Source organism: Diabrotica virgifera, chromosome 7 (genome assembly GCF_917563875.1).
Source record: "Diabrotica virgifera virgifera chromosome 7, PGI_DIABVI_V3a".
Taxonomy (NCBI): Eukaryota; Metazoa; Arthropoda; class Insecta; order Coleoptera; family Chrysomelidae; genus Diabrotica; species Diabrotica virgifera.
Genome location: NC_065449.1, coordinates 221,741,947 through 221,756,269, shown reverse-complemented (window position 1 = coordinate 221,756,269; position 14,323 = coordinate 221,741,947). Strand labels below are relative to the sequence as shown.

The 14,323-nt window shown below is 32.2% G+C and overlaps 1 protein-coding gene across 1 annotated transcript in view; it reads left to right on the top strand.

Annotated features, from left to right (window-relative positions):
* LOC114324261 (MOXD1 homolog 2) overlaps window positions 1–14,323 on the top strand; it is a 623,307-nt gene that overhangs the window by 521,168 nt on the left and 87,816 nt on the right. The window lies entirely within an intron of this gene.

Sequence of the window (14,323 nt, the reverse complement as noted above, 5' to 3'; positions counted from 1 at the left end):
TTTAAAAATAATAAACTTTTATTCCCTAAGTTGAAATATATGAACAAAGAAAGTTTTTGCTAAAAAAGTGTTATTTCAAAGGATAGAGTATGTGTTTTTATTTTGCAATAAACAAATTTATTTATTTATATTGAAATGTAATAAAAATTAAAATGAATCAATCATTATCAAAGGCCATTGGAATGCCCAATCAGAGCAAACTATCCGCTTTCCTGCGCGTAGCACTAATAATTAATGTTTAAAAAAAAATTCCTGCCGCCGTGGTAGTTAATCGATTTTAATTTTGCAAATTGCAGATGAAAGCTACAGTACACTTCTATAGACAAAAAAAAATTCAACTTGCAGTCTGCTTTATTTTCAGTCCTGTAACATTTTGAAAAAATGAATTTTTTTTGCGAAAGCTGGATTGCAAAATTTATTTTGCGAAATCTATTATACTGATCTTAATGAAATTTACAGTATTGTTTAACTGTATCATAAAGTTTTTCTGAGTGAAAGATGAAGATCCTATGTGTAGCATAATTGGTTGAAAAACGTAAAATGCAAATACTTGTTTTTGTATGTTTTTTTGGCAATTATTGCTATTTTGCAACAAGGGTGACTATTTTTAAAATTTTTAAATAATTCTATATTGTAGGAAATTTAATTACGCAACTTTTATGTCAGTACAACTTTTTTCGAAAATGAATACTTTTAAAGTTATAATCAAAAAACGAAGAAAAAAATCGAATTTTTCCTTCATTTTTTGACATTTTGATTATTTAAACAATGTTCCGGACCTTTTTGAGAGGGAGGATAACTCAAATATTATTATTTGAGTAATTTTCAAGCAATTTCTATAAAAAAAAATTTGAGTCACCTCTCAACGTCCAAATATACTAATATTTTTACAGATGCGCCCTGGTCTAATAGGTATTATAGTTGATTCTAACCCACACTGTGCTAATTTTATGCAACCAGATAATATGCATGTGTATCCCCAGTGTGCCGCTTCACTGTTCTCGTCCACAACTTGTTGTGATAAGTTAATTGACATTTGTTATAATGGAATGCAAATATAGAAAATATTATTGCAATTAATTGTGCTGTCGTTAGATAGGCAGAATTCTCACGTAATTTCTACATTCCTGTTGGCTTTATACGTTTGTTTAAAATATAGATATTAACGTGGCGGGATTTGAATACGTACTTACTTTCCCACCGTGATTTTACGGGATTATAATTATTGCGGGTCGATCACGGCTTTATATGTGAAAATTGATGGCATAACTGTTTTCAGCTGTTTTTGTTTATGTGATTAGCTTCGTATCGATGGCAGGAGGAAGGTAGATAAGATCATTTGTTTAAATGAGGTAATTAAAGGGACTGGTTTATGTGTAGTTGCAATTGGCAATGGTGATACATACTACTAAATGCAGAATTTTTTTAAAATACTGGTGACTTTGCTGTTGGAAATGACTATGTAACAAGAGTTTGACTTGGATTGGGTATCTGACAATAAACCAGGAGGACAAAGACAATATAAGAGGACAAAGTATATAGAGATGACGGGAAATATTGAATAGTTAGGGCAGTTTTCGAAAGTATCTGCCTCAGACAAGGAATATAACTTTGAGGTAGTTGGGCAATTTGATTATTTGGGAGTAAAGTAACGGTAACAAATAGAATAGAATAGAATAGAAATATGCTTTATTGCCATGAAAAATTTTACAATTTTATCGACAAAGCTTAAAAATAGTAAAAAAAAAACAAAACAGTAACAATCCAATTTACTAAAATTACATAAATCGTCAATAAGTTAAATAAAATAAATAAATAAATCGAAGTTAAAACAGAAATAATCAATTGCAAAAATTTAAATAAATTGCAAATCCATAGTCTACCTAATAATTAATAAAAAAGGTTTAAAAGTTAAGCTGCTGCATATGACACCCAAATATAGATAAAAAAATAATAAAAATACTACTTGTGCAAAGGGTACTGTAATTTCTTAGTTATTGACTAAAATAATCTTCTACTGAATAATATGGTCTTTCAGACAGGTAGGCTTTTGTCAGTTTACGGAATTTGGGAAAAGATGGTGCAGATTTTAGTTGTAGGGGGAGATAGTTGTACATTTTTTTTGCGGAATATAATATCGATTTCTTTACTAACTCCGAGGACGGGGTCGGCAAATAGACGTCAAACGTAGAATTTCTCGTGAAGTAGTGATGATTAGGTCTTGGTGGAAAGACATGTAGATGTTTACGAATTAAGCAAACAGTAAATTATAATTAAATTAAGTAAATAAAAAAAGTAAATATTAATTAAAAGACACAAGAAATCAAAAGAAGAATGGCTAAAGGTAGTAAAAGTGCTGGAAGTCTAAGTAAGATGCTGAGATCAAAGAAAACATCCACAGGAGCAAACAGACGAATATATACAACGGTTTTTCGACCAACATTGCTATATGCTAGCGAAGCCTGGATCTTAAACAAAACCATAGAACTGAAGCTAGATAGATGGGAGCGGGAATATACTCAGAAGAATATATGGAGGTATAAAAGATGAGCATATCTGGAGAAGATGGACAAATAATGAAATAATGCAAAATAACTTAAATTCTTACAATTGCGATTTCGTACTTTGCAAATTTCCTTGGTCTGCTATTGCATACCAAAATTGCTATTTCAAGTATGGACACATAATGTTCCGGGGTAGTTTTATCCATTTTAATCGACTATACATCATTTAATTTGTTACAAAGAAGATATTACAGTGGAAGCCGGTAGAAAGGCGGAAAAAGGAAGGCCCAGGACGAGATGGTTGGATGACGTGAAAGACGACCTGAAAACCATGAATATAAGACAATGGAGGAGAAGGGCACAAGAGAGATCTGGATGAAAGGACATCTGAATGGGAGATCTGAATGGGAGCCAGACAGGCAAAGACTCATTCAGGGTTATGATCCCAAAAGAAGAAGAAGAAGAAGAAGAAGAATATGTCAATTAATTTAATGCTTTTAAATATAAGTCCATGTTTCAGCTGCGTATGTAGCAATAGGAAAAATAAGGGCAATGACCAACTAATATCATACGTGCTGTCTAATGCATCGTAGAATATATTGATCTTTTTCTTCGGTTTCCTTATTCTCTGATATTAAATAACTTGCCCGTAACTCTTAAGCAGATCATTCGTAAACTTATTGTCTCAAAATCTAAAATATTGACGTTTAATTGACTTTAAAAATGCTGTCCTAAACCCGCTGTCATATTTCTTTCTGTGGCTCATTTTTATATTATATCATAATTTCTTTTTAAATATGTCGTGGCCAGTCTTTACCATTTTGATAATTGCTAATGGAGAAACCTTATAATTGCTAATTAATTCTATATATGTGGCGACACGCTTTAATTACTATTTTTGCTAATTTTATTTTTTAATAACTTTTCTCAATATGAAATAATATGGGTCATATAAAATTCACATTTAATATACAAACCAGATGCTAAGAAGGGCCGTTAAGTTTTACGACACGAAAGACTTATCAGACCTTATGTCAATAACGCACTTTGGAAATGCATTCGAAGACGTTTCTTAAAACTACAGAAAGGTTCAGAGCTTTTAAAACCCCAGATGTAGTAATTTATTGCCTTTTCTAGCCATACTGTAAAACCGCAAACATGATGATAATAGTGTTGTGGTCTCTGTAGTATCGTCACGGCAGGCAGGCAGTTCAGACGCCCCTTCGCTGCCCTCAAACAATAAATAACCTTCTTACGAGATGAATAAGCGCGCCTTTTAACCAAAAATAAAATAAATATTACTGTTCGTTGTTTACACTTATTTTTAATTGATTCAGTCAACACACCCACCATCGGAACAAATATGTAAAACTAGAAATCTTTATACATATATCTACAAAAAATATCTTTAAACATAAATAAAACATTTTGTGGCTGATGGACTTGTTTCCGTGCATACTCTTTCACACACATACACATACATACGTTCCTACCTAATCAAAATATAACAAAGTGTTATAGTATGTAGAAGTAAATAACGCATAATAGAGAGTGCTTATTCCTAACAAGCAATGCAATGGTTCGTCCAGTTATATATTCAACTCAAACTTGTTCCAAACTTTATCCTTTCTAATCACGGCTTATTAAAATGCTCACGAACATGACTAATTAATGAAGTCGTTTCTGTAGTCAGTACAATGCTCATAATTTTTATTCTTTCGCTAACGACAGCCCATCAGTCTAAAAAGGAATGATATTTGTGGGTCGATCAAGATAAAATTAAGCCGTTAATGTGCACCATCCGAGTTGTTTTTGGGACAAGAGACTTACGTAGATAAAAGACGTCTCATTTACCCATCTGTCGTGGTAAGGAGTATGGATATATGCAGCTTTTTGTAAATAAAAGGTGGTAACGATTTCGGAATTCTTTTGTGATTGTTTTCAATTAACCAACTGATGAATTCATTTGGTATTTATGGTCTTTAAAACGCGCAATTGAATGTATTGAATTTTTACAACTATTAAAGTAAAAGCTGTACTTGATCACGAATTTTCTTCACTACATTTTTGTGAATTTTTCACCATTATTTTATTTGCTGCATACAGTTGTAGCGTGCATAGATCTATATTATGAAGAACTAATCTTATGACAAACAATAGGTTTGAAGGTTCCGTTCGAAATAGGAAAGGTATCAAAAATATCTTACCATTTGTCAGGGATTTTGAAGACACAAGTCAAAATTTGACTACATACATACTGTTTGGCACAAAATGAAGTGATATTTTCAGTTTGATTCCACTGTAGCTATAGCATTCGAAAATATACCTTTTTGTATATCTACATAGTCCAGAATATTCCAATATTACAATTTGTATGGACCGAATGCTTTCTATGGCGATATTTTGTTTATTTATAATGCATAGATATATTTATATTAATAAAAAACGTCAGTCTTTGTTAGTAAAATATAAATTTTGGATACTAATATGTAACTCTTTCTAAAAATACTTCCAAAAACAATATTTCACATTGACAACCTTAATTGATATGGCTTTTTCCGGTACCTATCTATTTTAACAATCAATTTATTCTCCCCTAAATGTGCAAACTGTAAAAACCTTTTATAGATACAAGGAAAACATTTGATGCGTCTTTAATATTTAACAGCATTTTCCATGGATACAAAGAGAGGCAGAAAGATCACCGTTGTGTTAATTGCAACATTGTTAAACACTTAACTAAACTACTACGCCTCGCCGTGTAGGTACATTATCAGCTTTCTGTTGAACCCAGTGATTTCAAATAACCTTTTTCTAGCGATACTGTATAATTAGTGGGACACAACGAGAACACAATGAGTGTTTTTAACGTTATAGCCAAATATGCAAGCTAAAAGTAAGATATATGCGGATAATGCATATTTAAGTCCAAAATGCATGTACATATATGCATTTATTTAAACAAAATATGCACGTCATAATCCGTTTAAATATATTAATTTTATAAAATATTAGATGTTAATCTTCTTCTTCTCCTCCTCCTCCTCTTCTTCAATTTCATTCTCTTTAAGCAATTATACTTGTTCATTGGCGGATTTATACCTCTATGGAAGATTGTCACTCCATCTTTTGAGCGGTTGGTCGATATTTTTTCTACCCATTGGTGATTTATCTCTTGCTATTTTGACCACACTTTTCTTCCTCATTCTGCTTATGTGGGTATTCCATTTTTTTTTCTATCTATTGTCCGTTCGTTTATACAATACCGTGCATTCGTTTATGATGTAAACTACTATCTTAGCAGGCTACCTAGAAGGTCGAGTTCGTTCTTTATGTCTCCAATAGTAACATCTGATGTGAAAGAATGCATACACAAATTAAAAAATTCCTCATGTGTTGACTACTATGGTTTTAACAGTAATATAATTAAGGAATCGCTAGATACAATCATTGAACCACTCACAATAATATTTAACAAATGTATTAACGAGGGTTACTGGCCTGATGTATTCAAAATATCAAAAGTAATTCCCCTTCATAAAAAAGGAAGTAAAAATGCTCCAGACAATTACAGACCTATTACCATAGTACCAACAATAAGTAAAATTTTTGAAATCTTAATTAAAGATCGTATATGAAATTATTTGGATAACAAATCAATTATATCTAGCTCTCAATTTGGTTTTAGAAAAAAATACTTAACAACTAAAGCTTTATTAGAAGTAATAGAACATATTGTTCACGGTCTTGATGCAGGTGAACCTACTAATGGTTTAATGTGTGACCTTACAAAAGCTTTTGATTGTGTGGTTCAAACACTATTGATAAAATTGGTGTACTATGGAATAAGGGGTACCATACACGACCTTTTAAAATCATATCTTACAGGAAGAACACAGATTGTTGCATTTAATAATCAAGAATCTAATCCTTTACCAGTTTCAACTGGAGTACCACAAGGATCAGTTTTGGGACCTCTGCTATTCTTGATAAATGATTTACCAAATGCTTTGGATAACACCAACTGTGTTTTTTGCAGATGGTTAGCCTCACACACTTTTGCTATGCGCAGGCTGGCTACTTCTGTGAGTCGAGATATTCTTAGGTCAGTTTATTTTGGAATGGTTCATAGTATCCTGACATATTGCATATTTCTTTGGGGAAACTCGTCCTATGCATATAAAGTTTTTACTTTACAAAAAGCAGCAATCCGAATTATTGACTCAGCGGAATATCGCGCCAGCTGTAAACCCTTGTTTAAAAAGTATGGCATTCTTCCTTTACCTTCAATATATTGTTATATTCCTAATTGATATAACAAATAAAAGTTTATAATTATAAATTAAAGTCAAATTAAAATAAATGTTTTCATTTTTCTCGACCACGGACATGTAAATTTGGAACACCCTGTATAAAACAAATTATGTATAGGTAACTGTTAAGAGAGTGATTCGGAGAAGTGTTTACGAACCGCGGGAACAATACGACTCAAATAAACAATTAGAGTGATGTGTACAAAGAAAGTGTTCGCGAAAGGATTTGTCATTAACCACCGCTAACTAATACTCTAGTGAATAAGATAATAGGTCATTAAATTTGTAAATGTTGTATTAATGTAGAAAGTAAAATTGAAATGGGGAATATTATTTTTTCTTGAAATCCATTAAGATATTTAGAAAAAGGAAAGTTGTGTTGATAAATACGGATAATTGAAAGTTGCTTGGGATTGGTTGATGTTTGAATGCTGGAAGGGGTAATTTGGAAGTAGGAGAATGGATGAGAGATATGAGGCAGAATGTTTTTGGCGATCGAAAGGCGAAGGCCGGTTTTGGAGAAGAGTGTACAAAAAGTGAAACGCCGGTATAGTTAGTTTGTTTTTTTGAAAATTAAAAAGTAAGATATCGTGGAACGAGTGTTAGGCCGAGTCGAGATAGTATATAACTCCTTGAGTCTAGAGTATCCCGGTTTTGTTGAAGTGTTTGAAAAAGGTAGAACACGGAATCAGGGGACGGCAGGAACGAGGGCTGTACGAGGCGTAGTTTTCAGAAAGGAGCAGAGGCTTTACTGGGAAGCTGGTACGAGTCGTTTGATCGCAACCCAAGATCGGACGAAACGTGTTTTGTGTGAAGACATTGTCAAATCATCAGTAAAGGTCAGTCTATTTTGTTATGACAGGAATGTATGGTTTATGTATTAAATACCACATCCAAAATTGAGGCACACAATCATTATTAAAAATTTTTCATCAAACCTAAATCAATTTGTCACTGATAAATCATAATAGTTCATTTTAAATAAAATAACTTTGGAGACAAAAAGAAATAAGATTCCCATGTTTATAAATGTTGTATTAAATAAAGATAGAAAGATAAGATAAAGGAAATATTAAGCATTGAGTGCCATTTAGATAAAATAAACGATTTATAATTTCTAATTAAAATTCATATGTGTGTATTATTTTACTCTCTTTTATCTATCCCGATTAGGAATCCACTGAGAAATATTTTGAAGCCACGAAAGTAAGTAATTGATATTATAATTTAGCCCTGAGATTGACACTATATTGGTATTGGATCTGTTTGATTAATGAGATAATTATTAATTAATTAATTAAAATAAATTACATCTGAGAACAGCATCAGATTTCAAAAATAAGATCACAACAATATATATTTGAAACTTTTTTAACTGTTCATAATAATATACAAGATGTAAAAACACATGCTGATCAACATCAGTATAATACAAGAAACAAAAGTCATATCATTATACCATATTCCAGATTGTGTGTTACACAACTTAATACAATAGATTTCAATCTGTATAATTGTTGTTTAAAACTAAACAAAAATATTGATATTAAGGCAATGGATTCTAAACAATTTTATAAATTAGCAAAACACTTCCTGCTGGAACACTGTTTCTATAGTATACAGAAATTTGTTTGTTTGAGCTCCTAGTGTGGTCGTTTTTATGAAAACTATATTACACCTAACTGAATTGTTTTCTTTTTATATTTTTATATTTCTATTTTTCACTGTATATGTTATACATATTATTATGTGTTCTTGTCTATTTCTTAGTTAGGTATTCCCTATGTATACAAAAGTGACTTATTAATATTGTGACATGACATGTAGTGTTTACTATGTAAAAATTGTCAATAAACGTATCTTTGTATCACAACGTTACAATGTCTTCGTATGTCTTCACTCCTCTTTCGATCTGTTAGCGCATTTCATGTAATTCTTCTCAGTACTCTCATCTCTGCCGTTTCCAGTAGTACTTGTACCCGTATATGCAAAATTCAAAATAAAACACTAAAATATGCAAATACAAATGCATATGCACTTTTGCATATTTTCATCTGATTATTATCAGCTTTCTGTTGAACCCAGTGGTTTCAAATAACCTTTTGTAGCGATCTCGTATAATTAGTGGAACATAATGTAATTAGAACAGTATTTTTAACGTTATAATATACCTATTTGTGTATGTTTATTAGAATTACATGTTGTGTTTTTGTGAATGATCGTTCTTGGGGATTAACAGGAATCGATTGGTGGGTTTATTTTTAGTGGAAAACATTGCATGTTAAGTAGGAAAGTGGTCAAAACAATATTTACATAATTATGTATTTTTAGATTAGTTGTGGTAATTTAAACGTTTTGGATAAGCCAAAAATTTGTTTTCTTGATTTGCTAAAAGAGTAGGGAGTATAACAATGTAATTTATAGGTGTATTTATATGAACGGCTCTGGACATGAGACATGAACATATTAACGCAAGAATAGAAAAAGCAAAAGATTCAACATTCAACAAAATGTAGAATTTACACTGTGTTAGACATCATAGTTTTGTCTGTGATGTACTCTCCACCATGGTACACCACAGAGAGTTCTGAGAACTCCAAAAGGAGGAAACATAATATGTCAACTGATGGTGGTGGTCACTAAAACAAATTAAATCTTAATCTGTCTATCGTTACTTTAATTCAAATTATGGTAATAAATAGACACATGTAGAATCTTTTTTACGTGCCATATCCGCGACGTAGGTTTGCAATCATCATGGCTATTCTGATCTTAGATGCTGCTGCTCTGAATAATCTTAGATGCTGCTGCTCTAAATAATTTGATTGATGTGCATTCTTACCATTCCCTCAAGTTACGCAACCATGAGATTCTTCTCCTTCTCTTGCCCTGGATTTTCCCTTGTATAATTAATTGAAGTATGTCGTATTTCTCATTACGCATAACATGCCCCATGTATTGCAGCTTTCGTGTCTTGATGGTTTCCGATATTTCCATTCTTTTTTTGGCTCCTCTTGTGAATTTTACTATACACCCACAGTTCAAATGCTTCCAATTTTTTAGCAGTCGATGCGATAAGTGTACATGCTTCTATCCCGTAAAGCAGAGTCAGGAAAATATAACATCTTGCCAGCCTAACTCTCAAGTCTAATTTTATTTCTCTTGCCCAAGAGGTATAGAATGGTATAGAATGCATATTGTAGACACTCCCATGTCTACTATTTATCGGTCTGTATGCCTGGCAAATTATAGAACACTCAGATTAAGGGTTGCTATCAAAAATTTGCTTTTCGACCGAAGAGATCTATGGTACCTACTTCTGTCCTTTAGATTTCTCTTTGTGTAAGTTACCGTTTATTTACAATTATTTATATATTTTTCTGAGGTCATGTTTTATTCATGTAATTATATTTCCTTTCTAAAAATTTTAACATTTTTTTTTATTTAATTACACTCCTAATAGTGATATAATTTTTAGTTCCTAAAAATATAAACCCATGAAATTACTGATACATAAATAAAACCCACAATATCAAATAAATTATGTACAACCTACAATTTTGAATTTATCAAAAAATATATTTCTGTTTTTATTTGTTTTGTTTCCCGACCTCGTTAAATATAATTATATAGATCCAAAAGAGACCTTAAAAAAGCATTAAACAAAAGCAAAAGGAATAATAATTTTTATTTGTACTTATTAACACTAACGAAACATCATTAGCCATTTTTAGGTCAAACCGTAGGCTCCGTCATAAAAAATTCAGCTTCATTTTCAAACAAAAACCTTCGTACTCCAAAATGTTTCCAAATAATATTATCATTGAGCCGTAATTACAAGTTCACTTTATAAAATATTAACGAAAACAGTTGACAGTCATATCGTCCCCTAATTATTTACGCAAAGTGTGACAATCTACCCTGAAGGATAGGGACACGCACACAAAAGGGTACTTTAAAAACTTCCACGGCCCTCTAATCCAATTTAACCTTTGACCCAGATAAAAGTATTAGAAAACAGCGGCGTAGTTTGAAGGACGTCCCGAAATCTCGAGTTTGGAACAACTCTACTCTTAGTTATGTATTTGCAGAAAGTCTTTTCAATGTTTATTTAAACTTCCTTTCACTTTTGAAAACTTCAGGTAACCCTCGGTTTTGTGCGAAATTTGCACAAGATGTATTTTGCCATGTGCGCAGAAAATATAATTCAGTAGACATCGTTTTTACACAAAACCGTAGAAAATAGTGATGGACTCGAGCCGAGCCTTTTGACAGTCTTGAGTTCGGCTCGAAAGGTAGAAGCTCGGCTTGTACTTCAAGCTGAAGGATGAGCTTGTGGCTCGTGTCGGCTCGGCTTGAATAGTTCGAGCCGAGCCGAGCTCGAAAACATATAAGAATGAATGTAAAATGTAACATTTGTAGTAATAAATAAATAAGAAAAAGTAGTAGAGTATTAGCTAAAATATTGACAAGCTCTTTAAATAAAGCTCGGTTTCGAATTCAGCTCGGCTCGTTTCGAATTCAGCTCGGCTTCGCTCGAAAAAAATTTGATTCAGCTCGAAGCTCGGCTTCAAACCTTCAAAATCACACGGTCAAAGTTTCATGTTTCGAATGCCGTATTCAAACGCGGTCATGCTAACACCGATGATGTTGAGAACGAAGCACACATGTATCAGGTATTGCCGAAGACATCGAAAAATATTAATAAATTATGGAAAACCGCGAAGTGAAGTTGCAAGACATTTTTGACCTACTAAAGTTAAAAAAGAGTACTAAAAGAGTCACTAAAATATACAACATTGAGTATGAGAATGCTGTTTTCCAAATGCATTTTTTCATACTAGACTACAAACAATAACGAATTAATGAACAATCTCAGCGCTGTTTGGAGTTTGGACATGTTTAGTTGAAATAAGTCAGATTTTTGCATCGGTATGTCACAAGCGATAAATCGGTAAAACATGGATTCATCACTTCTTGACTCCGCTATCAAATCGGCAATCATGTGAGCGGACAGCATCTGGATAAGGCCGTCCAAAGATGCAACAAACTGCCGTAAAGGTTATGGCCCACGTATTTTGGGACACTCAAGAAATTATTTTCATAATTTGCCATAAAATATGGCAAAAATTCACGAATTAGGCTTTGAGTTGCTTCCGCATCCACTTTATAGTCCAGATCTGGCCCCCAGCAACTAAATGGATTGACAAGGGATATCGACAAATTATAAACGCTCTGGAATGATTGTATCTTCGCTAATAGAGATTACTTTGATGAATAAAGAATCACGTTTCCAAAAAAACTGTTACTATTACTAATTGATTTAGTAGTGGTCGTAATAATTATTGCTGTTTAAATCTAAACAATAAAAACACAAAAAAGAATTTACACAACAAACTGTAAATCGGATAAAATTTATTTTGTATATTTATGTGAAATATATTTTCTTAACAAATACTTAGAATATACTCATTAAAAGGAAATTTTCATTAAAAACAAATAATTTTATATGTAAACATGCAAATTAGTCAATATAAGAAAACACCAATTTTTTAAGCTAATTCCTTAGTAAAAAATTACGGTATTCAAAAACTTTTTCTCAAATTGGTGGAGTTTAAAGTAAAAATACGGCCATTTTCTTTTGGTCCATCGAGCCGGATCAAAATAAATGGTGAAATTTTTACTTTAGTCTCCACTAATTGTCGGTAAAAAGTTTATTGATTGCTTTTCCTCTTAAGGTACAACACCAAATATTTAAGGACCATAGTAAGGACCTCAAAGGGCTTCGTTTATCATGTGTTGGATTTTATAATGTTGTACTTAAGATGAGAATAAAAAACAATGGGTTGAGAGACAACCTTTATAACTTTTCTCAACAATTAGTGGAGATAAAGGTAAAAATCCCACCAGCACCATTACACCAATATTTGGCTATGGCTTTTTTGTTGAATTTGACATTGACCAAACAAAACAGCAAACAATTGGCATTTGTTTCTAACACCACGTTACAGATATAAATTAATATATTTTTCAAATTCTACAATACTCATGCAGCTTTTAATTACTCTTTAAAATTCCCAGCAAAGCTTTCACACGCGCCTCTGATAGTCTAAAGCCGGCCATTAGGGGGCTGTATTGAAGAAACAAGAATTCCCGTAAACGCTTTGGAGTAAATTGGTGTAATTTGCATCTATTATACTTTATAAACTTTATTGTCATCGTCTGTATCGAAACTATTAATGTTGTGTAGGTTTTTTGATTCGGAAACACGGCCGACATGGAAAAGGAGATTTTTATTTTCTCTAGCATCGCGTGAGCGGCAAAACAAAGGATTAGTTTAAAAATAAAACATTCTGGAAAGTTTAGAGTGGAGGTAATTGTGGATTGGAAATCGAAGTGTATTGGAATTGAATTGTGTCATTTAAATAAAGGGGTTTATTTGTGTGAGGGTTAATTTTAAAAGCAGTTTTATAGGTTTGAATAATCTATAAACACTGTCTTGATATCTATTTATATCTTTATGAAAATGGATCTTAAAGACTCAGCTTAAAAATTTCTCCGTTTTCATATTCTTTATTTTCTCCTTTATTCCTTCTTCTTGGTGTGCCTGTCCGTGACGAATGTTGGCGATCATCATGGCAACCGTTATTTTACCTGCAGCATACAAATTATTGTGCCCTCCGTTATATTTCAGGTATAGTCGGTTCACTAAACTCCGACACAACTGGCTAGAGATTTTAGTAGGTAATTTTTTTGTTTTTTGCCAATTTTGATAAAATTGGTAAAATTACTAACTATTTAGTAATTACTAACTATTTAGTAATTATTTATTTGCCAGTTTTAGCAAATTGGCAAAATTACTTAATAAAATCACCAGCCAGTTGTGTCTGTGTTTAGCGAACCGACAATATTTTAGTATTCAGCTCACACTTATGTATAAGATGTAATATTCTTACGTAAGAGAACAAAGCGAATAAGACTAAAATGAAAAATATTCAACAAAACTTGGAAATACTTGATAGACAAAGGTGGGAGAAAAATGTCCCAACACGAATGATAATGGCTACAAAAGAGTTAAAAGAAGCAATGATAAAATTTGTTTTAATTTTTCTTCCTTTATATAAGCAATTTTGCTTGTTCACTAGTGGGCTGTTGCCTCTATGGAATATTGTCACTCTTCACAGCCATGGGCACCCACACCCATTGGCAGGTGGGTTCCGTGGCCCCCTGGCTTTTCGGGTGCTGTAAACTATATGGTTATCCAAAGTCAGTGTTGCCAATCGCATTTCTCTAGATTATCCGATGATCGCTCGAAAAACATCCGATTTGTCACGAAAAGGTACACAAGGTCAAAAATTATTCTGTTATTAAAATCAATGTTGCCAATGTTATTCTTTTAGTAGCCTTAACAACCATCAAATAACAAAATCCGTTGTTCGTACGCCAATCAGTTATCATTATGATAATTAACATAATTAATATATTAATTAATTATTAATTATCAAT